Source organism: Aquarana catesbeiana, linkage group LG02 (genome assembly GCF_042186555.1).
Source record: "Aquarana catesbeiana isolate 2022-GZ linkage group LG02, ASM4218655v1, whole genome shotgun sequence".
NCBI lineage: Eukaryota > Metazoa > Chordata > Amphibia > Anura > Ranidae > Aquarana > Aquarana catesbeiana.
Window position 1 is genome coordinate 301,866,923 of NC_133325.1, and position 7,421 is coordinate 301,874,343.

The following is a 7,421-nucleotide window of genomic DNA, read 5'->3' on the forward strand; positions in this document are numbered from 1 at the left end:
GGTCCCTAGTGATCCATTGAGGGATTAAGGGCAATAGTCTGATCGCGATCGCTTTAGCACATATTTTAGCATCCAAATTCAATAAGGAAATTGGGAGATAACTACCACAAAGACTTGGATCTTTTCCTGGTTTGGGAAGTATTGTGATATGGCGTGGAGAGTTTCCGGGCGGAAGGTCCCCCCCGCGGAGATCGAATTGGCATATGATGTTAGATATGGGAGCAGGGTGTCAGCAAATGTACGGTAATAAGCGACTGTGAAACCGTCAGGGCCTGGTGCTTTACCATTAGCCATTGATTTAAGTGCAGCTTCAAGCTCTGCGGTGGTAACCCCCCCTCTAGAGCTTCAAGTACCGAAGCGGAGAGCTTAGGTAATTTTTTTTTTTTTTTAACAAAGTTTTTTATTTTCAATAAAACAGAAAAAATAAAAACAATTAAAGGCATTAGGCAGTGGTCATATTATACAACATATATAGATATTGATGTAGACGTTACATATCCATCGATAATTCCCTCAAGCAACTAGCAAGAGAAAATGGGTGAGGGGGGGTGAGGGGGATAGAGTGAGAAGGTATCAATCGAGTTGTACCACATTTACAACATTACCATCCTGTCATGGGGAGTAGCTTTCACCTGCAGTTACACAGGCCGAAAAGCCTGTGCAGTAATGTCAATAGTACCATCCTTAGTGGGGTTTATCAATAGGAATCCACGGGTGGGAAACTCAGTCTTCATTGGTTACCCATATGGGGTCCGGTAAAAAGAAGTTGCAGGGGGTGTTGTCCCCGGGAAGGCCCTGGTATGGGGGGGAGGGGGGTGAGTCACCGCTCCAGTGAAGTCTTGGAGAGAGCAGGGTAGTTTCATTACATCAGGGTTTCGGCATGTATGGCCGATTGCCACTACGGTTACAGCCACAAGGTATAAGGTGATGTCCCTTAAATTCTATTCCCTACTCTAGGGCCAGCTGTTCCTTGCAAACCCAGGGGTCCCATATTTTGGCGAACTTTTTAGGATAATTACGGCCCAGGTTGGTTAACTCAGTGTTTCTCAACTCCAGTCCTCAAGGCGCCCCAACAGGTCATGTTTTCAGGCTTTCCATTATTTTGCACAGGTGATTTGATCAGTTTCACTGCCTTAGTAATTACCACAGCTGTTTCAGCTGAAGGAAATCCTGAAAACATGACCTGTTGGGGCGCCTTGAGGACTGGAGTTGAGAAACACTGGGTTAACTTGTATAGTGGGAGGGCCTTATTGATGAGGTTTTTCCAGAAGCGTGTTGTTGGAGGGGTGGATCCCTTCCAATGCAGCAGGATCGCCTTCCTGGCATAAAATGCTGCATAGAATACAAACAATTTCTTGGCTTGGGGAGCTTCCAGTGTGTCCACAATTCCAAGTAACAGCGGTATCGGATCGCATAGGACTTTTAATTTGCTAACTAGGTTTATTGTGTTAACTACCCCTCTCCAGAAAGTTTGTATATACTGACAGGACCAAACCGCATGGAAGAAGGAACCCTCCTCCGATGTACAATTTGTAAGAACTGGGTTGTTGGTAGGGTATATTTTTGCCAGACGCTGTGGGGAGAAGTAGGCTCTATGTAAGAATTTTAGTTGAATAAATCTATCTCTGGCAGATAACATCAGAGAGAGGTATTGCTGGATGCCCTCTTCCCAGTCATCATCAGCCAGTGAGGGTATATCTCCCTGCCAGACCGAGAACAACTGTGAGACCTTGGAGGTGTTCAGGCCTGTCAGAACAGAGTATAAAGTAGACAAGATTTTTCCCTCTCCTTCCTCGCTCAACCCCAGTGGTTCCCAACACTGGTGGCGTAGAGAACTGGGAGCGGTAGGCATGCCGAAGTTAAAAGTACCTAAAGAACATGCGATTGGATAGCCCTTTTTGTGGCTTTAAGACGTCAAATGAGAGCAGGCCATTCGGGGACGTTATGTCCGCCAACGTGGCTATTCCAAGACGGGCCCATATCACTGGGTCCGGTACAGTTTGGAAGTGTGGCAACCGCGGGTTCCCCCATAACGGAGTGCGGGGGGACCAGCTGTCAGACTTCAGGGCCTTGCCTCTGACAATTTCCCAAACTTTTAGGGTGGTCTTCATCGAGGGGGTAATGTTAGGGTTAGATCTAGGTCCCCGGTGAATTAAATTCCTCAATTCTGAGTAGGAGCCCAGCAAAGCCGCCTCTAAAGTGGAGGTAGGATTTGCCGGTTCCTCCGACAGCCACCAACGCAGAGTGGCCAGTACCGCAGCCCAGTAATATTTGAGAAAACAGGGTAGGGCAAGCCCCCCAGCGAGAGAGGCAGCTGTAAGGTGGATTTAGCTATTCTAGGTATGCTACCATTCCAAATAAACGCATTAATCAAGGTGTCAAGTTTTTTGAAAAATGCGTTTGGGATATGTACCGGTTTGTCTAAAGATATACAAGAATTTAGGCAGTATAGACATCTTGACCAGGTTGACCCTGCCCACTGGGGTCAGGGGCAGTGTTTTAGAGAGTTTATGATTCTTCTCAAGGATCCCTATATCTTTAATAAGTTGTGACTGCATATGTGTTCTTTCCCTCTTTTTCCTGGAGCCCAATTCTACTAATTTACCACGTATATAAGCCTTATGGGCTTCCCATAGAACCCCAGGGACACTTTTGGGGATACGTTCTCCCGGAAATAGACAGAGAGCCCACTCTCAATTTCCTTTCTGTCAATTTCCTCAGATATGAGTGAGTTGTTCAACTTCCAATTCATAGTTTTTATAGGTAAGGATGGTATGTGTAGTATCATACTAATGGAAGCATGATCAGAAATTGTTGAAATTTCAATGTGGGAACGGGACACTAACTGTAGATGATAATGGTTTATGAAAAAGTAATCTATGCGTGAATGGGAACTATGTGGAATGCTAGATCTACCCTGGGAAGTGTCCAGGGTAGGTCCCATGGGGGCGTTAAAATCCCCTGCCAAAACTATGCATCCGTGGGAAAAATCCCTTAGTTTGGATAGAGTGGAGGCCAGAAAGCTAGCCTGTTCCTGGTTCGGGGTGTAAACATTAGCTAAGGTACATGGTAAGTTACCCAGACTGCCCTTCAAAAATAAAAATCTACCAAATGGATCCACAAGAGTGTCCTCCAGGGTAAAGGAGGATCCCTTCCGGAATCCAATGGCCACACCCTTTGTTTTTGTAACATCAGAGAGACTATAATACCACGTAGGATAGTGGTGTGTATAAAGTTTAACTGGAGTTGTGTGCGTGAGATGGGTTTCCTGTAGGAACACAATGTCCCCTTGCATACGTTTAAGTTCTCTATATAATGAATGTCTCTTACCAGGAGCATGAAGCCCTCACACATTGAGGGAAATCAGATTGATCGTAGCTATTGGATTCGTTGGGAATGCACACCTTTCACCTTCATCCTGCAAGGCTGGAAGGGGGATAGGGGAGGGAAAAAGGGGAGGAAGAAAGAAAGAAAGTAGGAACCAAGAGAAAGAACATGAAAAAGACATCTGAAAACACATCCTTTATGTGCACGCAAAGCCTTGCGGTGCATTACACGGGGCGACGTGGGACCCAGCCCCCCAAAGCACATCACCCCAGATGGGATAATCACCATGGAATACCAGGCCCCCCGTCGCCCCGTGATGGGGAGCGGTGCCGTCTTAGGATCCAGACCACTCATGTCTAAAACCAGGCACACGTCATCTGTGTGTCCGGCGCCGGCACAGAAATTGAATTTGCAACACATGAAATTAAAATTAAAATTGCAACCTGTAGCCTAGCTATAGGTAGGAACCCATATCTGACCATGGGTATCCGACAGTTCTCCGTGAGGAGTATAACCACAGCAACCTAACTTAAGGAAAGAGAATATAAAACTTATGTAAACGATAGGAGATACCCAACTATGATAAAACAACGGTTCTAAAACATTTTTCAACCTGTTGACTGGGTAATGCTTGCTGTGAGTGAGTATATATACTCAACTTAGACTATAACCTGGGCAGACAGAGGGAAAAAACTCAGCCCACTTGCGAAGTAGCTCCTGGTGTGGCTGAACGGCGGTGCGAGAGACTTTCATCCATTTCATTTCCGATGTGGCGGACAGAGCGGGTATGGTGTCTTGCCAACCTGGGAGTTCCAGGGGTTTAATGTTGAGATCCATAGAAAATGCATCCAAATCTTCCGGGAAATGAAGAATGGCTGTTTTACCATCCCTGTGTGCTATGAAAGCGGCCGGGAATCCCCATCTGTAGTTAATAGATGCCACACGCAATTTTTCCATGAGGGTTTTGAGTGCTCTCCGCCATTCCAGCGTCTCCCTAGCGAGGTCAGGGAAGGAGGACAGGGTGGCTCCGTCAAATTCGAGTGTAGCTGCCTCTCTTGCTTTTCGCATTATTAGTTCTTTTTCCTCGAAGTAGTGCACCCGACAGATGACATCCCTGGGAGTATCAGAGGACAGGTTACGCGGGCGGAGGGCACGATGGACCCTGTCTAACTTCAGAGGATGATCAACAGGGTTACCCAGGAGGCTATTGAAGATGCCGCGAATGGAGGCTGCTAGGTCATCATCTTTTGTCGCCTCTGGCAGTCCTCTAATACGAATATTGTTCCTCCTGTTTTGGTTCTCCTGGTCCTCAATCTTATAAAGTGCCATTCTATGAGCTAGGTTGAGATTACGAGTGGAGGATTGCAAGTCTCTGATAGCTGCTGCATGTCTGTCGAGACGGTGTTCGTCTCCTCCACGCGCTCCAATGCCTGAGCGAGGTCCGCTCTCACCACCGAGAGTTCCTTTTTGATTACCTTCTCCAGACCCAGGAGCATAGATGCCAGATCCGATTTCGTGGGGAGCCCACTCATTAGCTCCGCTACTCCGGAGTGTCTAATCGGGCTTCTCTCCTCGTCTGAGCCACTGGAGGATACTGGAGACCGGTGTCTGGTTTCGGGCCTGTGACGGGAGGTGGAGCTTGCGGCCTAGTCCATCTGCCTCTGTGGGATCTTCGGGCTCCGCAGCGAGGAATCGCTTAATGGAGTTTTTAGAAGTGCCCTTTTTAGGCTGGGGCTTACCCGATCTCTTCCCCATGCTGGCCATAGGCGTTAAAGTGTAGATAAGAGTTGGTAAATGCTGATAAAACAGGTGCCAGCGTCGGAGCTCACGAGAAGCGTCTTCATTGCCTCATGTCCAGGTGAGCCGCTTTGGAACGATGAGTGCTGGCAATTAACCAACAGCTGAGCAACCTGAGAAGGGGGGGGGGGGGGGGCGAGCCCACCCCTGACACTGCAGCAGGGTGGCCTGGCTGCGCGAAACAACGTACCCGCTTCCCCCCGGCGATCGGCTTCATTACAGAAATGATTAGTCATCGGGTCCAGGCCAATAATTTATGGCCTGGACCTGCTGATCTGTTCTGATGATTGGCAGAACCTCCTCTGCCTGTGTAATGTTTAGGTACAGGAAATTATGCAATCTTCTCTCCTAAAGCCATTTTCGGTTCCAGCGTGAGAGGAGAGAGCATCAACAGTGTGTATACAAGCACTACACTGACACCAGTACACTTAGGCACATATTTAACCCCCTGATCGCCCCCAGTTAACCCTTTCACTCCCTGTCGCAGTTTCACTAAGTACAGTGTATAGATTTTTTTTTACTGATCACTGTATTGGTGTCACTTGTGACGCTAAACAGCATTATGGGCAGTCCCAGCTAGGTTCAGGGTACCCGCCCTATATTCCCTATTAAAGATTTAACCTCCTGATCACCCCCAGTTAACCCTTACACTCCCTGTCACAGTGTCAGTACAGTGTACAGATTTTTTTCTGATCTCTATATTAGTGTCATGGGTGACACTAGTTAGCGTCAGTCTTATATAGCATCAGGGTCCTGCCACATATTCCCTAATAACATTTTAACCCCTAGTTAAACCTTTCACTCCCTATCACACTGTCATTAATACAGTGTACAGATCTTTTTTTTTGATCACTGTATCAGTGTCACAGGTGATGTCAGTTAGCACCAGCGTCAATCCCAAACAGCGTCAGATCACTATATACCTCCATTACTAATATAGTGTCTGAATGGATCAATATCTTTGATCTGATCAGAACTATACTAGCGTCCCCAATAGTACAGTGTTCCCAAAAAAGCAGGGTTAGCAGGATCAGCCCCGACACCTGCCAGCACCTGCGTTTAGCCCCTCCGCCCAGCCCACCCAAATGAGTGCAGTATCAATAGATCACTGTCACTTCCTATACACAGTACATAAAACTGCAGCATTAGAAGAGTCAGGCCTGATCTCTGCTAGCACTAGCAGTTAATTTTCTTTGTAGCGGTTCGACCAATCCCTGACAACCAGGTGCTTTTTTTAACCTGAGTCACACTGTAAATTTAGTGGCCAAAATGTCAAACGAAAGGTACACTCGTGAAGAGACCTACAGGATACTGAGCATGACAGATGAGAGCGCAGAGAAAGCCTTACTGTCAGAATCAGGCTCAGTATTCCAACCTGTAGAGAGCAGCGTCACGCTGACAGATAGCTCTGATGACGGAGTAGAGGTCCCTGCTAAGGTCAGGCGTACCCGACCTCTTCTGTTTCTGAGGTGCAACAATTGCATGGTTCTCGTATGCAGCAGAGTGTCGATACTAGTGCCTCTCTACCTTCTGGTGAACTGGCAAGCACCAGCGGCCTAGTACATCCTGGTCATAGACAAGCCAGCACTGCAGTAACACTTGGTGACATGGCGAGTCCCATAAGTGCATTTCAAGTTGGTGCGGTGGCTAGCACAAGTAGTGTCCCGCAGCCACCAAGAATTCAAACGTAGGCCCATAGAGCCCTTCCTGATGCGTTTGCAAATCCTGATTGGCAGTCCACCACTTCTGCAGTGCCCGTACTTCCCCCAATCACTGGCCAACCCGGAATTCAGTCTTACATGATTCTACATCAATGCAGAGAACAGCTGAATCGCGATTGCATCAATGACGTCATCTCGGCACTTCCTTCCCTTCCCTCTGTATGTCACACACAGCGGGGATTTCTTGCTGTGTCACGGAGCTTGCATCTAAAAAAGCCTGGGGTGGCCGCTCACCAGTGCCTGGATCACACACAGCGGGCTTCTCCCTCTGTGTCACGGAGCTTGGATTTCAATAACCCGGCGGTCGCTATAACAAAGTCCCGCCTCCTAGACTGGCTTCTGTGATAGACGGCACATTGATCCAATTTCCCAGGATTGGATCAGTGTGCCGTCTATCACAGAAGCCAGTCTAGGAGGCGGGACTTTGTTACAGCGACCGCAGGGTTATTGAAATCCAAGCTCCGTGACCCAGCAGGAGATGCCCACTGTGTGTGACCCAGGCACTGGTGAGGCTGCATTGATGGGCACAGTGAGGATGCATTTGATGGGCACTGGTGGGTTTTTGATGAAAACCAT